Source organism: Bombus bifarius, unplaced genomic scaffold (genome assembly GCF_011952205.1).
Source record: "Bombus bifarius isolate JDL3187 unplaced genomic scaffold, Bbif_JDL3187 scf7180000008008, whole genome shotgun sequence".
NCBI lineage: Eukaryota > Metazoa > Arthropoda > Insecta > Hymenoptera > Apidae > Bombus > Bombus bifarius.
In genome coordinates this window covers 2,466,679-2,486,941 of record NW_022884386.1, presented here as the reverse complement: position 1 = coordinate 2,486,941, position 20,263 = coordinate 2,466,679, and the positions used below count along the sequence as shown (strand labels likewise).

The 20,263-nt window shown below is 43.0% G+C and overlaps 1 protein-coding gene across 6 annotated transcripts in view; it reads left to right on the top strand.

Annotated features, from left to right (window-relative positions):
* The window catches only part of LOC117206614 (zeta-sarcoglycan), a 218,442-nt gene that overhangs the window by 60,190 nt on the left and 137,989 nt on the right, over nucleotides 1-20,263 (top strand). The window contains exon 2 of one of the 6 annotated variants that reach the window (XM_033446109.1): nucleotides 14,618-14,874. The exons of the other annotated variants lie outside the window; for them this stretch is intronic. The gene's annotated coding sequence lies outside the window, so the exon portion shown is untranslated. The remainder of the gene's footprint in view (nucleotides 1-14,617; nucleotides 14,875-20,263) is intronic. 6 annotated transcript variants of the gene reach the window in all.

The window sequence follows — 20,263 nt, the reverse complement described above, 5'->3', positions numbered from 1 at the left end:
GGAGAGTAGAAGCAACAAGAGGGGCGAGCTCACGAATGGCGCACCGCCTCTGTTAACAGAAGCATCCGCAAAATTAGAACGTTACGACGGAATTATTGACAAGTTGGGAGTACGAGTCGTTGGAATTTTTTAATCGTTCACGATAAGCCATGAAAAGATTGCTGACAATATCCGTGAACGTGGACGGGTTACTCCATTCTTTACTATCCCCGAACGTTCTCCTCGAATTTACGGTGCGAGTCGGTGTCACGCGTAAATCTTCGCAGATGCGGGTCGCGGGAAATTGGAAAAACGGATCCGCGATTGGTGATTCATCCGGGCGAACGTACATCGATGCATATTTTAATGACGAATGGAAAGACGCGATCGTTGCTGGTTCCGCGACAAATCCATCCTCCCTCTGTTCCCTTTCCGTACCATCCACCATGCACTGTATTTTTCTTTTATTATCTTTCTTTTTTATTTCCATCCATGATCCATGCACGACCGCAAATTTTGATTTCCATTGAACTTGGCTCATTTGCACCTAAATCAGCTTTCCTTTGAATAACGTTAATAGAAAACGACCATATGGTCGTGTGGTGTTTGGGTTCGATCTCATGTCGACTGGTTTCTTTTGGAAAGGGAACTACGGTCTCTTCGCTGACGATGAAAAATAGGAATGAAAATATAAAAAGTCCGTCGCAGTGGATTCGAACGGTGATCGGAATCGTGGATTATTTAACAAAAGAGGACGTTAACATTGTTGTAACGAGGGAAAATGCAGAATCACACGGGAATTGTAATGGTTGCTCATAGAAATTCGGTGTAGCGAGCGTTTTCTACCGGGAGAAATGGGAATTAAATTTTCAAGGATCGTTATTACGACTGACGTTGGTCGCAGATTTGCTCGGTTACCCCACCGTTCCCTTTACCTACACTTCGCTTGCCTGGTTCGTTCATCTCTTCCGTCATTAAACGGAAACAAACCGCAAACACCAAGCTTGTCTTCTGATCCGGTTACGCTGTGCGTTAACTCTGGCTCCCAGTCGAAGACGATAAATTCGTTAACATGGTCATTTACATGGAGAGAGCACCGGTAATACTGTGAATCGCCGATCGAGCACATATCCTAGCCACTGTTCCACGCCGGCTTATTGTCAGCGCGGTACGCTCGAGTTAATCGATAACTGCGCGAACCGTGTTCAGAGAGCATCTCTAATATTCCCATTGTCTTTGAACAGACGTCTCTGGTTGGTCGTCGGTGCAGCGGCTTTCTATGCAGAAGAGAAAAGACAAGGTCGGAAGTGGGAAGTTGGCATCCAAAGTTAGTCTCGCCTAATTTCGCATCCGTATCGTTGTGTTAGGAATGGTTGGAGAAGGAGAGAGCCGGGCCTTCGTTCCCCGTACGGATTTATCTGTGTACGGCCATATAATATAATACAACTCGATACCCGTCTTAGCCTAAGTTTCTAGCCGCATAGCGTGCTCATGATTAATCCCAGTTACGATAGGGAGAGAGGAGTCGTGAAATCATCGCGTGGCTTCGCTCGAACTTCGCTCCGTATATTGGTGGAAGAAGCGATACAGAGACGAGAGACGACGATGCAACCGTCACGTTGGTAAACTTCGAAGTTACGACGAATCCGGTTGCCGACATTAGTTGCCTGGTGTCGCGATTAAGCGTTGCAATAAGCGCCTATTTACGTCGGAACGCGGGCAATTTCGGATGCAGAATTGAATAACGACTAGCGTCGACAGAACGGCGATTATTTCGACGGTTTACGAGCTGTACAATATGTTTCGTCTCTTTGTTCCTTTGGAAATAAAGATGAATCGCTCGTCGATTAGTCTTTTATGCGTGTGCTGCTTGTTCGCTATCGTCCTATGATGTTTAACGATTGATGAACCGACGCAAATCAGTTTAAAGTATGACAAGTGAATATCGAATTAATCTCAATCTCGTACGGAGGTTAATCGAGTAGCGCCGAGAATGGAAAGATCTGGAGCTAGGAAGTGGCGTTTCGCAACGCCGAGCAAACCGGTCGCGCGTAATCTCGAGATTGCAAAGTAGTAAGAAGGGAGTAGAGGTGGCGAAGAAAAGAGGAAGAAGCGAAGCTTGGGGTGGAGAAACGGAGAAGGAACGAGCGGTTGGAACGGTAGCAGAAGTCTATCCGTAGGAACGTGCGACTAAATGAAAGGAATGTAAATCATAAAAAGTTACGAGCTTTTAAATCTCCTACAAGGTGGTGCACGTTCGCTTTAATTACCTTACATCTCTCATTCCTCCCTTGGCCCCCGTCGTCGGGGGTGATTCAACCTCGTGCTCGGTCCTGCCGAGAGAATGCTAGACAGAGTTGGACGCATTCCTTCCTTTTCATTCCGTCCCGATTCCATTCGTGGCCTCTCCTTCTTCCACCTCTCATTTGCATTCTGTGAAAACGAGTATCTCCTTCTCCTCGGCCTCCCTCTCTCCCTCCCTCCCTCCCTTTCTCTCTCTTTCTCCACCCTCCCTCCTCCGCCGGCTATCTTGTTTCTCCGCTTTACCATCTACCGGGACGTTCTCTCACTCACAGAAATTTCCTACCGCGAATAGATCACCTTCAGGGTCGTGCGCTCTTGGGGATAATTAGCTACGTGGCCGTGGAGCACTCACGTCCTGATATGCGGTGTGTACTATAGAGGAAAAGGAAGAGGAAGAAGAGACAGGACGCGGCTGGAGGGGCAAAAGGCCAAGCTTAAACGGACAGGACGAGGGTAAGGGAGAAGCCAGAAGAGAGACAGACCTGTGTGAGAGAATAGGGGGATAGGGAGCTAGGAAAAACCATACGTACACGTTCCAGGTACGTTATTAACGCCACCGTCAAGGGATTTGCTCGGAAATGCTGTGCAGCGAAGATATGCAATCTACCCAGACAAGTTTGCAACGAACACGTGGAGGATTGCTTTCTAAGTGATCGTGAGATAAGTGAAACGCTCCTTTCCATCACGATGTCTCCCCTGTGAAGAAACTGCCCCCAAAATGCAGACACAAAGGTTGTTTCCGCTCTATCCCCTCGTTATCCGTCACTCGATCGTTTCGAAAACCGATTCGTTTTCCTTAATCCCATAATCGTAAAAATTGGTGTTTCATAAGGTAAAAAGGTATAGCAAGAGAAGAAAAGAGAGCGTCTAAGGTACACCGTTGAAACGAACCTTGGAACGAAGAGACGAAACTAATCGCTATGAAAGGTTATTTGAACACCGGTCGTGTAGTGGGGTTAATTAACGATGTTTGGTGAGGTCGTTCGGAGGACTCGCGTCCGGTAAACTCAGTCTCTTGCTTTGCGTCTTCGGATATGCGGAATCCTGAGGGACTCAGACGCCATCCTTGTTTATGTTACCAGGGATGTTCCAGAGGTTGGTATTACCTGTGTCCCTAATCGAATATCTCCGAAAATTTCATGACATTACGTCGCTTACTTTGGTACTCGTCGCTAACTTTGATCGTCTCACAAAATTTCACTTTGATTCATTTAATTATAATCAGAAGTCAATCTTGTTCTCTAGATTTCGTGTTTCTACCTGGTAACCTACCTAGTAACAGATATCCACTAACGTTCGACGCAGCGTTCACGATTTCTTGTTCAGGCGATAGGTTCGCTCGTAATTCGTGTAATATATAAAGCGTTTGTAATACGTTGCGGAGAGGGTGGAGCAAATGTCGAGCTGGATGGGACATACGTCATGAAGTGACAGGCGGAACAAATGGAATCTGAACCAGCAATCCTCCGGTGTAAACTGCTTATGTATTGAAATCTGCTAAACGTCACATACCGATGATGTAATAACACTATAAGTATTAAACCATTCACCCTAGCTGTCGAGTTTTATCAGGTCCATTGATTCCTGGTACGTGTTTATGTATGTTTATGTATATGGATGAATGAAAGTAATTTTCTTGGAAATTAACTTTCTACGAAATTGTAATACGAATAAAATCGCATACTTAGTTTTTACGACTTCATACTCGAGAAACGAATACCAAAGTAGTCCTGTTGACTGATGCAAATTGCTCTTCCTTCGGCAGAAGAGTCGAAGTCGGTCTTTGATCAGCTATAAAAATAAATCATTCAAACATCCTCACGTTCCTCCTAGCGTGTTTTAAATTCCAGTAGAACGGATTGAAAGGGAAAAGAAATTTCATCGACGTTTTGTAAAGACGCCTTTCCACGGAATAAGAATGATGAGTAACGGGATTGTTAAAAAGGGTGAAATCAAAGTCATAGTTCAGCTGGAAGTGACCTCGTTCTTCGATCTTTTTCGTATGTAGGTTATCCAAGGCTTCGAAGACATGACCTAGCTGACATACGCCGCGTCTACCTATATCATTCAATCTCATCGCAGTGTCTTTGGATACGCTCGTATCTGGCTCGTACCACATATTCTGGACTTTCCTGTTTCCATTCTCGGTGATACGATTCCACGACCGTGTCGAGCGAACGAGACGGCGAAAGGAAACGTGCTCCATACATGTTTCGCGGTAATATCGAGTGGCCGTACTCGGGACATCGAAAAAGTTTTAATGCGAATGCTTAAAATTTCCAATAAAAGCCCCATTTGTAGGTAAAAAAGGAGTTTTAAAACACGAAGAAATAACAGTCCCGCGGTTATTTTCTCATTTTTCATACTCGTTAAATTAAAAATTATACGAGTTGTTGTAAAATAAAATTGTCGAATTCACTCGGCCACGCTCGTCGTTTCGCGACATGCAAATTCAATAACGAGATGACGGAACGGTTTAAACGCGATACGGATGAGAACCGGCGACGAACAGGTTGGATACGAGAAGCTATTTGATCGTACAAGTGCAGTCGGAAACGATTTGTATTAAGAATTTATAGACGCATTAGGTGGCATTATTTCTATCTAATAAATCGTTCGGAATGTTTCCCTCCTTTTTCTCCCTTTTCCTCCGTGATCCAAAAACAATTGCATATTTTGAAACGTGCAATAAGTATACACGATAATCATACATGGAATTTATTCAGAGTATTTCGCAATTTTTGGGAAATTGAATTCTCCGACAATTTTTTAAAACATGACGTTGTGAAAAATCAGTCGAATATGGAAATTTATCGTGAAAAACAATTCCACTTAATTTAAGTGTAACGTATTGTTAAAGGTAGAATTTCAATCGTGCATTCACCAGGTAAACCTTCCGCATGATCTGTTTACGCAATTCACTTTACTTACTTCATCTGCGAACATTGCAGTGGATCTGTCGATTATATAATAGAAAGTATACGAGGAAGACAGAGGAAAGAGTCGAAAGGAAAGTAAGGCGAGGTAAAATATGAGATAACTTACCTTTGTCCCTGGTCTAAAGTTTAACGATAATTAAGACAACTATTATCACTGCATAGTTAAATCTTCGCATGTGATCGGCGTGCCCATTACGCTATACAGTTTTCTCCACTTGACTGTGAAGCTGACGTGCCTTCTTGTCGAACGTTTTCACAGTCCTGTATGGCTCAGATTACAATTAGGAAAAACAGGGACGAGCTCCGCTGACAGTGACGGTCAAACAATCGTCGTGAATTGGCAACGAGCATATCGGAAATAGCGTGGAGACAATGGATCGCGGGAGCTAGCGGCGAAAAGGGTGGCGCACCATAGAAAAATATGTAACTTGTTGACACGGCCGATCCCTCTGGGTCGGAATGCTATTATGCAGTCAAATGAGATTGTGGCATATGCATGAGTCCGTTCCTCTAGATCTCCCTTCGTGCCTGCAGCCCTCCGCCTCGATTTCGCCCTATGTGCTCTCTTGCGCTGCCTACCGTGCTCCTTGCTTGCCCCTCTATCCTCTCTACCTATCCTTTACCGGTCTTTTGCGAGGATTCGATGCCACCCGCAGTCTCGACCAACCCTTAACGATGCACCTAGGTATCGTTAGAACAGTGACAATTTATCCCCGCGACTTCGAAAGGCTCCTAAGTTGAGAGTAAGTTTACTTCCATACCAGTTCGAAACGAGGGTTACGCGATCAGGCCAATTCATTACCATAGGTTGTTGGAGTGTATCGAATGAGTTGGGAAATCGTATTACTGTAAATTAGGGCGTGAAAATCTCGAGTTTTTACATTGCCGCGGAAGTATTTGGAACAATTTTATTCTCGAAAGTATTCGTTTAATTGCCCTTTTATAGATTTACATCCTCTGATCTGGTCCCTGCAATTTTTGTGTTCAATATCATACAAGCTTGCTAGGTAGTTTTATTGGTGAGTCCAGTGGTGGGTCCCGAATGAGAAACGGTTTCCTCTCTCTTCGTTTCGTTCTCTTTTTCTCCGCTTTCTCTCCTCTTCTTCTCCCGAGTCTTTTTTCTTTTTCTTCCATTAATTTTCTTCCTTTACTATAACAATAATAACAATAATAATAATAATTTAGCAGCGCCACACACCTCCAGATGTCTATATACTTGTCAAATTTATTCTGCACTCCTATGTTTCGAAATTTTCTCTTTCGAGGTTGTTGTTCAATCAAGAAAATCGGTGAATCCAATCGGTTTCCTGATTTCTTTGTGACAGACGCACTGTTGCGGGAACAAGGGTAAACAATGATTTATAAGACACGTGGAGTACGTGAAACGTCGAAAAACGTCGTTCGAGCGCGCACAAGGTAGGAAACATCGCGAGATGGAAAATCGCATTTGCGTACACGCGTTCAGTAAGGCAGACAGAGAGCTAAAGTTGGGCAGAGAGAGAAGAGACTTGTCACCTCGCGGTTTCATTACGGCAATGTATCATTGCGACAGACTTACGTTCTCAAACTGACGCATACACGTGTATCGGTACCCGCGAACATTATTTTATATTTATATGCACCAGCCTTGATAATTCATGGAATTTTCAATATCTTGAGAGAAACAAACTCGATAGAGAGTCGCTGCTTTAACATTTCCGATGCCTAAACCGATTTATTTTAATATCCAATTTATTTATATTAATATCCAAGTGAAATTGCATTTGTCAAGAAAATATCATCTACTACCGAAAGTATGCAAAAGCGATTGAAGCTTCGACGTTATACGCTTGTGCGTATTTTTATATTTTATATATAAACGTAAAACTATTATTGAATCTTTCAATTCCAAAACCAAGAACTCATTTTTACGTGAAACGCTCGTTTCCATCCGGATCTTAACACGTTAAGTTGTTTTCAAAATCTTTTGCCATTGTTCATCGTATATATCCTTATTACGTAGCATGGTGTTCGTTAATTAAAATACTTCAGAATATCTCGTATAATAATGTCGCCAGCCTTCACCAAGCCGTTAGTAGTAGTTAGTAGTTTGTAGTAATAAGGTTAAACGATTCCACTTTACCATTGAGATACTTAATTGGAAAACGTGAAAATAGTGTCGTTTTCTGTGACCGGTGGCGATCCTGGTGTCGCTGCGTGGGAATCGAAACTTCGATCGGCGGCGTATCTTTGTCCGTAGTAATGCTAGTAATTTTGGGAATTCCTAGTGAACAGGGAAGGGAGTATAGCAGAACGAGCAAGAAGTTGCTCGGCGATTCTCTAACCGTAAGCGACACTACGCCACGCAGCCGGTATTATCTCTGGCCGAGCGAGTCTGAAGTCTTCGGGAGCCAAGACGATTCCCACCGTCGATGACTTCGGGATTTCTACACGGCGTCTTTAGTATCCGTTGGCGAACCAATCTCTCCTGCTTGGCATTCATTCGATCGGTGGTCTATCGGAAACTTCTCATTCGAACGAGATCGAATTTATTCTCCCTGATCTATCCTCGCTCGTTGTTTCCGCTCATGAATCGTCCTGTTTCTTTCAACCTTGGGTGACGGTGTCATTAGCGCTGATTAACTTCGAAGAGGCTAAACGCTTCACCGTACACGATTTGCCATAAAAAATGAAAGATTTTATAGAATCATCTGGTATATTGGGAAATATATACAATATTTGTTCCGAAGTAAGCGCACGGGCTAAAAGTTTCATATTATCGAGATGCACAGGTACGCGAAGTTGGAACAGCATGGTATTTACAGTGAAATGATTCGCATTTAATTAATTGCTTTGCGATGTTACAATGGAATTCGAAAGCGGAAAATTGTCCATTTGCGTAACGAACGTATTTTGTCATCATATTTCTGACACATGGTTCGAAATGCTATTTACCACACATTACATCACTTTTTTTTCTTTATTTTTCAATCGCCACAAGTTGTATTGACTCATTGGATAATTGATAAATTCACCGATGTCTAAATAGAGGAAACATTTTCCAACCGATCGATCGACTCACTTCTTTTCTCTCTATACTCGTGACAAAACCAAACGAACAGTCGCGCCGAGAACAAAATGCGACAGACGCGTACAGAAGTTTCCGGTTCGACACAACCCCACCGAACGTGCTACCGGAACTTGGAATCGAACGCCTTACAACTAGACGTTGTAAGGGGATAGGATAGACCCATCCACGTTTTCGATTCGCGAACGTTCATGTGAATATTTAATATAACGTAACGGAAGGAAAAACTTTGGAGTCCGATGTTCAATCGATATCATGTTGATAGAGGCTGATTACGTTCGCTGCGCGTTACACAACGCAACGAGACAGCAACACATTTTCGTCGGTCGTTTACAAATTGATTTGCTCGCCAGACAAATAGAGGTGCGCGTCGTTTATTCTCTTTCACGATTTACCGTTCGGTACATGGCTATGACCTCCCAGCTTTTCCACCAGCAAGAATACATTACGCTACGAGTTCACCTAATCAGAAAGCCGACTGCGTCTGATTAGTCGATGAAAATACGAATCTCAAGAGATAGAGAGAAAGCCACGATGCACGGTCGCGAGAGAGAAAGAGTAGTCGAACCGGTATTAGCTTGTATACGGTGGCGAATACGTGCATATAAAAGGGTGAAAGGGGGATTGGCCTGGGATTCTAACCGAAGAGAATACCAATAGAGGTTTAACCGGCGCTAGCTATCCAAGCTAGTAAATTTACGGTCAGCGTCCAAGTGTTATTATGTCGACTGTTCGATTGTACAACATGCGAATATAGACTGTGACGAAATTTACGGTTGCTCGGGAATACATGGAGAGTAACATTGTCTCTGTGCAGCCTGGGAACGCCTCGTTTCTCATTCCACTATTTTTATCATATTCCTTCTGGTGCAATTTCGCTTCTCGTCAAGTTGAATCGAGTCGTGTTTTTCGCGATCGCGTACGCTTGCCGCCGCTACGAAGATTGGATGGGTCGAAACTGTTGAGACACGAAGGGTTGCCTGAATTACAGAGGCAGGGATAGATCCATCGAGAATGGAAAAACACTCCTCATTCTCTCGTTTTCTGCGTCTCTTTTCGGTTGTAATTTAAACAATTAGGAGAGACAAGGGAACAGCGCGGTGAAAGAACTTGGCTCGCAGCGCGGCCAACGCTCTTCTTTGATTATCGCGTCCCAAGTCATAAAGAACGCTGAATGTTTCTCGGGGGCAATTAAGAAAAGAAATTCTACAGAGTTTCCTGAATCTCGAGAATTTATAACACTTTCAGGAATTCTCATCCTTGAATGAAATAATTAGTTAGTGTGGATGAATAAAAATCGAATATCGATACAAGATGGTGATCTTGGCGTTTGTATACCACTGTTTTTATTCTGGCAATAAACGATCCGGCGAAATCCACGAAGCAGGAGTTCCTGAAGTCACGATGGGGAAAATACGCGAAATAGGGAATGGAAAAGCTGGATCATCTCCGCGTAGTCGAGTCATTTCGTATATATAAGATCTTTGAGCCTGGGAGCTACGACGAATACGAGCGATATATCGCGATCTGTACGCCAGTTTACATCGCGATCTGCAAACGATGCGCATTACTTATGCAACAGCGTGTTCCGTCTCTTTGATTTGCTTCCGGCTGTCACTCGTTTTCATCCAACCTCGCGTTCAACCATCGCGTCTGCTCACCACTAGGATGAAGTAAATTTGCCTTGGTTAAAAAACTGCTTTCCTCTGTACTTGGAGGAGAAAATACGTCGTAGAATATGGGAATATAGTGGTGACGTAGGAACGAGATAGGGTTTCGATTAATAGTCCTATCCAAAGGCGGATTAAAGATCGATAGTTCATAAATAAATAATCGGAGCGTTTTATGCCTCAAGCGCGTTTGTAAGCCCGGAATTCTATTATCTTGCATTTTATCGTAAGATAAAGAGCGTAACTGGATCGTAAAACGCGAATGGTAAATATACACTCGTGTATCATCGACTTTATTGGAGAAGCTCGATTTTTTCGTTACCGTTTTTGTCGCGTTTTTTGCGGATGATTCCCCTTGGAATATTTTTCCCGCTGCTTTGCTATCGGAGCTCTCGAGTTCTTCTTCAAAATGAGAAGAAATTCGCACGACCTGCGCTTCTCTTAAAGTACTCTTCTTTTTTCTGCAAAGATGAAGCAAGTTAAAAAAGTACATGCTTTTAGTTCTCGTAGACTCCAGAAATGCGCTCGTAAGGTTTTTAACTCAAAGGAAAACAAGCTGGCGCGGAAATACGGAGAATAAAAAACGCGAGCAAATTGACCCTATTAACGAACGTTTCGACACACTACACGGTGTATGATTTGTCGCTATATCCTGCGGGGCTGCGGTGAAAGAAAACGCGGTACACGCGCGAACGTGCAAAACACACAGACTGCGACGATAAATTAGGCGGTTGAATAATACCTATATACAGGCTCGTGAAGTAATAAAGCGGTATCGGTGTCGTGTCGGTCCGTTGCGAGGCTGCCAGTCGATTTCGCGAAAATCGATTATCGATATATCGTTTCATCCCCTATCCACCTTGCTCTCTCCATTCCTCTTTTGTCACTGTTTTTTCTTTTCTTCTTCATGGTACCTAGCTCTCTCTCGTTCGATCTCTCCACCCTTTCAGAAATATTTAGCCTTGCCTATACGCTAACATATAACTCACAGACATGTGTACACACACACACACACACACACACGAAACTAAATCAACAGAGTAATAATAGCGGTTGCAAGATAAGGATAGGATGAAAGTTGGCGGGCATAGTTGTACGATAGGTACGGTCGTGCTAGATGTACCATGGATGTGCGAGTGGCAGAGGGTGTCTTGGTATTTGGCGCGTTGGAAAGTACGCAAAAGTTTACTGCTGATGGAGTGGCGCATTCTTCGATTCCAGGTTTACGGTCAAACGACGAAGCGGGAACGGCACTTGGCCCTGGGATCTTCGCCGCCCCTGGTGCTTGCACGCTTGTCATTTCTCGAATACTGCCATTCTTCTCATGTCATGGCGTCACTGTGACGCGAGCCGAACACACTCGCCTTTGAACACTGTTTCATGATATCCCAATACTAGAAACGATCTAAAAGGAATCGAGACATTTTTCGTCCCGAAAGAACTGCCGATGCGTTATTGCTTGCACTTTTCCCTTTCGCGTTTTCTGTTTGTCCGTTTGTACATTCACTCACCGTCCGGTGTCCCCGATTATACCGGACGAATTTACCGCTTTGCGCGTAATAGCGTCCCAGACGATCGACAGAAATCGTCGTGTAGGAAGTGGTTGTACTATTCAGCCAGTTTTATTAAATTCGACGGAAACGTCTAGGCGTAATCAACTTCGATCGACTCAATGCCTCGCGCGCTGCTTTTCTAAATACGTAGCTTCGATTCAGTAGAATGGGACGATTTTTCCAATACAGACGGCCTGCACAGGGCTAGATTGTTTTCCAAATAGGTTCGCCGTTTCGTTTCCGCGCGTACGAAAGGGCCGATAAGCGCAGCCGTGTAATCGTTAATTTTATCAATGTTACCGCGTAATCGACGCGGCACGGTAAACCGTGCCAGCTTGGCAATAACTCGACGATGTAAACCGGGCCATTCGTGGCGCGAGTGGGGCGTCGGTTTTGCACGAAGTCATGCTACACAAGCATCGCGTCCGGTGAAATATTAAAATGACGACAACCGGGGCAGCGCAAAGTACGTTTGATGCAGCCGAGCCATTAACAGTTAAGAAGCGATGAACGCTTGAATGGAACCTTGAGTAGCGTACGTACTCAGCACCGTATATAATGCTAAATAATCGAGTGACGAATTTGCCTTGGTGCGAGATCCATCACTCGGGACTTTATCCGGCACGTTTGTTTTTAACGGTTACTGAGAAAAATAGGAATCTAGTCACGGACGAATACGGTTTGTCACGCGTCCGGATACGCGAGATCATTCACCAATAGCGGCAACAGAACGCAAGGTGAGCACAGAAATACCTTACTCGTATTTTTCATCGAACTCGGTATCGTCGACGAAGATACCGTCGTTCGGTTTTTACGATGCCACCAATTGATTTCGAAAGGGCGCTGCTCTTTTTTCTCGCCAGAAGCAACGCACAACCAACTTTTCACTCCCGTCGTTTTATTTATTCTCGATTACGCGGCTATCGCGGCGTTATATTTATGAATTTAATATCCAGCCACCGTTTTACGAACGTTCGTGTTACACGCGGAATAAAAATAAAATGTCGCGAAAAAAGTACAACAGCCGAGCCGAAACGGTGGTGGTTGAAACGATTCGGGAGGAGGTACGTAGAGGGAAAGAAAAATAGACGATAAAAATAATGAACGATAACCACTATCGAGTTTGAACGATTCTAACGAACGACGTGATCACACACATGGCTCTCCGCGTGTAAACTTAAAAATTTCAACGTGTTCCCAACTCCATATCCCCATTCATAGTTTAGAGTAGCTGGACGTAAAAAACTGTCGAGTTCTGGGTCTCACGGGCCGGGTCAATAGTTTCGCCTCTGTCAATGGTGGCACGTTGACATCCGGTCTTTCGTCCGCGGGTAAAAGTCTCGTCCAACCACGCGGTGATTAAACGCGGTTAATTTGTTGCAATTTGACCCGACGATTCCCCTCTTCGACCCTCCCATTTTCATCCACCCATTTTCCTCGCCACGATGACCGCAGAACTTGGAGTCGAACCATTGTGTTCGTAAATAATTTACGAGTCGCGATTGTATCGGTCGTCGCTGACCAGTGGGGTCGAACGCGTTGTTGGACGTCGCACTTAGCAGAAGAAGGGAGATCGGTCGTAGCGAAATGATCGAGCAAATCCGGTCGGACGTCTCAATTTTTAAACGAACGCAGGGTCGAACGGTGTCGTTCCCTCGGCCTATTGATCGCTGGAGTAAAAAAGATCGCAGGGAAGGCGAAGACCGATAGGCGTAAATGTACGATTAAATCGAAGCCAATGCCCGGATCGATTAAACGGAGAAGAACTAATGGAACCGGGACACCGGCCTGCAGTGCAGTGGATCGAGCACGGGTGTATTTAACTTGGCTGGATAATAGATTATTAAGCGGTCGATTCTCTTGGAAAATTTGTTCGGTGGTTCGCCACTGAAATATATAATTTAAACGTTCTCGAGAGGTTAAACGTTTCTTTTTAAGTGAAATTTGATAAACTAGGCAGATGTGACGACACGATATACTGACAACGAGGCGAGAATTGACTACACGAATGATTGGAAATTGGCAGGCTGATTCGAGGCTTCTGCGATCTCGGATCGAGCGCTGGAAGAAAGAACTTTTCTGTTCTCGGCGAGTTTTCCGCTCAAGTATTTATTTTCTTTATATTAGCATCGTCGGGGTTTATCTCAGGACTGGGAAGGGGAAGGGGCGGGAAAACACAACGGAGCGCGGCGTAAAAACATTCCATTTAATAACGGCATCGCCGGTGAATATCAAGTACATTCCATCAATTTCTGAAAAATATTTTATAAAACGTGGCAATCTAAAGGGCGAGCATTTCGATTCGGGTGCTCGTGGACAAATTGAATCTGCCATGAAAACCGAGTATCGCTTGACATTCTTTAAATATTCGTCTAGACCGAGACACCCAAGTGTTCACCATTGGATTCTCTAATTGCGAAACATTAATCCCTGTGTTCCAATTCCTTATGTAATGACGGGATGGTATCACTTGGGAATCTCTTCTTGAGACTTGGGTTTGAACATGGGTTCCAAGTGGTATGATCTCTCTGGGATGTATGTACATGGAATGAATGTGTAAAGAGTAATGGTAGAAGTTAGTCGAGAGACAAAGACAAAGGCGAAAGCAAAAGTAGAATCTACTCACGTAGCCGAACGAAAAAAGAGACAGAAACATGGAAACGATCGGCAAGAGAGGAAGGATTCCCAGGTTCATCTTCGACATTCCTCCCGCTTAAAATTAACTATCAAAACGTGCCTTCCTGTTCTTTTATCTTGCAGCTAAATACCTGGCCGTTTCGTTATTAATAACGAGGCCAACGGCATAGTAAAAGTACGTGCACTATCTCAAAGTGAAATTCATAAAATCGTTTTTGTAATAAATTTTCACGGTGTAATCTCGCGTATTTAATATTGCACCTTTCGTACAACGAATGCTTGTTCTATTAATTGAACATATGTACGGTAGCAGTCGTTTTACGTCGTATTGTAAATTCTCTTGCACCTATCGTCGAGTATCGTTGCCTTTCCAGTCATCATTTTATTTACTCGTAAGTTAATCATTGATTTGAAACAATGCATACGTGTCTGACAGCTGTTTTCTTGTTTTTTGCTTTTTCCAACCAGTTGTGACTCGCAAACGCCATTTTGGAAGTAAGGGACGATCCTTACCGTGTAACTAGAAACCTCGTGCGTGAGCTTAAGGAACGACCCGGGACGAAGACAGCCGCTTAATCCGTTTAATCCGGCTTACGAGAATACTACTGGTTATCGTGAAACCCCTCTTCGCATTACTTATACCGCTATCCAGCCGTTTTGAATATTCGCTACCAATCGTCTATTTCCGGTCGCTTTTACGGAAGGAGGAAACGACAAGGAACAAGGTAACACGATTCCATGTTCTTTTATCGATCAACTTCCTCTCACTAGATAGTGCTACACACACGCACCATAGAAATAGCAAGACCGTCTTGAATAATGCAACCCCCGAAATTTTTTTTTCACCAGCGACGCATGACTTTCGATCATTTCACTTTTCACCTTATTAGCGAACGCATTTTATCGGATCTCTTCTATTCTTTTGCATTCCGAGCACAGAACGGTGTATTCTGATTTTCAATCTTTATGTTTTAGAAATTTCATAGAAAAGGTATTTACTAGTTGACTTTTTCGACCCTTTGTTCTTTACTGGCGTGTTGCCATAGCGACATCGATACTTCAAAGATTATTTCTACTGTATAAATAAATTTACAAATATTTACAATTTATTTCGTTTCAAAATAAAATATCATATGTACTCGTATTTCCGAAGGATGAAATTTACAACGAAAAATATTCATTAGTGATCCTTTGGTAACGCAATATTTAATACCAGCAAAAACTGTGGTCAACGTCGATGTTAAAAAATTCAAGCCGTCAAGAGTGATAATCTTTTTTTGCAATGAACCATGATAGAGATCGTGATCCGTGCTGGGAACATAAATGTGCGACGAGCACCGCAACGCTGGCGCATTAAACGGTACAACAAATAACTTGCTAGACCGAATACATACATTCGCTTAATACAATTTAATACGTGTTTCCGACGCGATTAGCGTTCTCCTCGTAATTATTATTAGAACCAATACGTGATCCAATGCGCTGGTGACTGTTTAATGCAAATAGCCGACGTCCAATATCACGATGAGAGGCGGAAGGTAAAACGTTAGGCTTCTTTGACCATCAAAGAGCCCTGGAATTCTGTCTAGTCTTGGAAAGGAGAAGGAGGGGAGTTGGAGAGGGTGAAGCGATTCGATCGGTCGTGGAGTGGAGATCCACAGGTTCAGGTGTCGTAAAGCTTGGTGCTTGCAAGCCTGTAAGATAGGCATTAGCATGCATAGGTTGGTGCGACGCATTTAGCAAACTCATCCCACCGGGCTACGCCATTCCGTTCTCGGTCTCTTGGCCTGTTCGAAGAGCTGGCTGGCCGACTTCTCGACTGCGCGCCGGGGTAAGTTCACTCGAACGACGAACAGAAACTGTGAGGGATGAGTCGTAGCGTGCGCTTACAGTCGCGACACCCGGAGCACCGACAGGCTTTCCTTGCTTTTTGTCCTTCACTGGAGCTGGCTGGTTACTCGCTCAAGTATGCATAAATTTCACGCTTGTACACGTAGAAACGACGAGTATTTCCGCTCTCGCCTTCCTCCTCCTTTGGAACGCCGTTCTCGCCTGTTTATTAAAGGGGAAATATTTTGGAAGGGAACACGTCGAGTTTGCTTTTCGTTTTCCAGGTGAAAGTAATAACAACGAAAATTCCCGGATAGTCGAATACGTTTCTAACGTTTTAAAGCGATGTTTCATTTATAATGTATGGTAACTGGATATTCCGTACGGCTCTGGTAAAATGTGGTACATTTTGGATTCATGGGATGGGATACGGTAGTGTGTTTAGAACCTGGAAACAGATAGAAATACATAAGAAACACTCTGAGTTTGTAAAACTTAATACGAAGTGCAATAGATGCGTGGAAATAGACACAAGCTGTCTTGAACGTATCGAGGCTGTAGATGTAAATCACTTTGGACTCGCGAGAGTTAATTCGGATCGTCATGCACTTACGAGACTCGATATGCAAAGCACCAAATCGATGAGAGGCGTTCCAGGTTCGTGGAATCCGTTATAGATACCTTGAGAATAGTGGATTTTGAACCTGCAAAATGTCGAAAGACCTCAGATATCGAGGGCTCAAGGACTTTGAGGCCTTGAGGTTTCGAAGACCTTGAATTGTACAAAGCATGACGCCATTAGCAAAGAATTCCGTGAGTTTGCCACGATTTTCTTTGAAACCTGTAGACCTGTTCGCCTCAAGTATGGAGTTCACGTGTTCAGGATAGTATTCGTGGAATCTTTCTGCTCTGATGTCATGAATATCAAATAGCTATTGCATAGAATATTATGGTTTGGCAAGAGATTATTATTTTCTTCTCTGTGAAGTCTCTAATCATCTGTATCGATTTTCTCTAGTTCGAAGTCACCTTTGAAGTCTCCGTTTAAAGGAACGTTAATATTTAGCCAATTTCTTTCATCGATCTCTCCATTAGTCTTTCTCCCCGTTATACAAAACTTTATTACTAGATTTATAGGGTCAATAGAATATCTATCTACCTTTCTTTCCTTCTACAAAAAAAAAAGAAGAAAAAAATCGTTAACTTGGCTCGTTTCGATAAAAACAGAGAATCAAACAAACACCGTCGTTTCCTTCGTACATTTACCTAAAACGAGCCGCTTCGTCGTGTTCGGTTCTGTTAATTACCAGACAATACGAATCTCGTTTATCGTCTGCATCGTATATTTTCGTTGAACAGTGCACATAACGAACACAGGCGGAATAAAGCGAAAAAATCATGCAGACGAGCAGCAATACGATAAATCAGAATCACGAAGCGATAAATCAACAAGTTTCTTTCGTTCTTGTTTTCCGTGCGATACACGTTCCGTCAAACGTCACCCGGCGAATTATTCGTGACATCGATCGTGAATATTCGAGTCGCAGGGATACAACGATGGAGACAGCAGCAGCTCATAAGGTTCTAGGAAGTGTAGCTGGGTAACATGTGCAAGATAATCCGAAACTGTTCCCCGTGGTGCCGTCTTAACCCAATTTCTCCGGCGTCTATCCTTACATCGGACCGCTTATTCACCATTTCGGCGAATACCCTCTCCCCTACATCCTTGTGCATAGCTACTCAATAACACTCCGGCTGACTACCGGTGTGCGGCTTTATCTTGCGGTTCGTGCAAACCATCGCCGATTAACTGGCCCGTTATGAATCTTCCCGTGGTTAACCGCCTATTAGCTGACCGTGTACGCGAAAATTCTTTCGATTTCTCGCGAATTCTGTCAGAAACAGATGAAGATTGATACGAAGTTTGAAAACGGTTCTAACTATGTAGGTAGTCGATTGGGCTGCGTCTGCGTCATTGACACAATTGCGTACCAACAGTATGGATATTCTCATATATAGTTTGATACACATAGAGTCTAGATGTTAAATAGGAAAGTACATTCGGAATTATCTGTATAACGCAGAAAATTATATCATTCATTAATAATTAGATGTTTATTGATATTTACATATTAGCTCGGAAGTTATGCGCTCTTCGCGAATTTAATTATCAGACCGCGGACAGCTATAGATTTATTGGAAAAACGTGTAACTTGCGTGTGATGCGCGAAAACATAGAAATATTTACAGCAATGTTATAGATGGATACAAACGTATAAGCCATTCAAAAGTCACATTGATCAACTCCGTTAATTGAAAGATATAAGAAAGTGATGGCGTTACGAACCTTGTTTTTTAAATTTCGCTTAGGGTTCGCCATTATTTATGTTATCTTCTTGTGATGAATGAATCTACAGGAGTGAGGAATTTGTTCCTTAAGAATTGAATATTAATCGTACACTTGTAATAGAATTGAAAAATTTGCAAAATATGGAGTAGTCCAGTTCGACGTTTAGAAGATTATTCTGGATAATATTTAAAACTTTGTCTCTACTGCTTCAGTTACGTTCAGCAAAAGACGAACTTGCAGAAATATTCGCGATCTAGTTCTAGTCATCATCTCGTGACTCGTCATTCGCTTCAGCTGTTCGAACGTTCTCCGTTAACATTCGGGTTAGTAGCCGTGCATTCGGAAAGATTTCCAGACACACAGTTAATTACCGGTGATACAAAGTTTGCCGATTGTTAGAAAGGGCATGTGATATAAGGAACGAGACGTTATTAGGCAGTTATGGGTCCCTGTAGATGCATAGGTGCGTGTCCCAGCAAGTTGAAACGCTTGACTAGTGTTCTTACAATGGTGTGTGTTCACACGGTAGTACATGAAACTAAGCTATAGTATGTTAATAATGGCCAGAGTCCGAATGGACTATCTACACAGAATCGCACTTGCATTACAAACTTCAAAGCTGAATAATTTTGCTGTTGGCGGTTTCCCTCCGATTTGAACTAATCTTCGCTTCGCTCTTCTGCTAATCGTAATCACTCGTCTCAGAGTGTTATACTTCATTCAGATCATTAATATATAATCAAAAGCTAAGAATACATTTTCATCGATTGCAATTTCCAAGCAATTTCTCGAATATCGAAAGAAACAAACGAATATCTCAATGAAATTTGACTGAAAAAATCCTCAGTAGACGAAAATGATCTGGAAAGGAAATCTTGAGACAATTTTTTTCGAGCAAACATCAAGAAACTATAGTGAATTGCGTATTTCAAGTTTAAGGAATAATTATGCGTACAGCTGATTAAATAATCCAGTCGCGGGGAAAAGTTTTCCGCGAGGAACTGGGTTTACACGATTCCCACGGGTGTTTTTTGAACTTATCACCCCTTTCCAAGTACCCGCGGGTCCTCCGTCCCAACGCTCACCCCCAAAGTTGCCGGAGAAACTTTCGAAAATAATTTGTTCGATCGTTCCTCTGTTCTATGGTTGTGAATCGTGGGGCGCCCAACGTAGAAACGTCACGAACGCGTTGCAACTTTATCGTTCTGGCAGGATCTTCATTTTTAGGGCAGCTCCTTGGTCTTGTTTATGACGGCAACGTGACCTGCCCGAGTTTGTTGTTTGAATTAAGAATTTCTGTACATCGTCGAAACGACGGTCTGAATTTATACGCATGTTAAAAGTTTGAAATTTTCATTTCGAATTTCGCGGATTTGAAACTCGGATCTGCCTCAAAATGACAGTTCTAATGCATATCGTATCAGACCGCATGAATCGTTAAGCAAATCTTCCGAGCAACTTGTATGAAATTTATAGACTAATTTTGATAGTGAGGATACCTTGAGGAACATTGTTCTCAGTCGCACGTGTTCAATGCTGCGAAATATACTCACTTGGCAACTTTCTGTAAATAATATAATTATATAGAAATAATTTTAGTTCGAAGTATGTGAACGATACAGCAGTATCGAGCGCAGATTTTAATAATCAAGCGAGGATAGAATCCCAGTTATTAAACTTTTCATTTCGAATGCGTTGCAACCCCAACATGGAATCCCAAACATCGACCGATATATTCGATCTATCCAACCGACACGGTACTGCGTTCCATAAAAGCCAAAAATCCAAACTGCAGAATTTCGCCAATGAAATGGAACGAAACGTTGTTTCCAATCGGTGTTTTCCAATAAAAGTCACCGATAGAAGTGGTTAGCCGTTAATCCAGTCCGGCAAGATGATGGATCGACGCGGTGATGAATGCGAACGGCCGATCG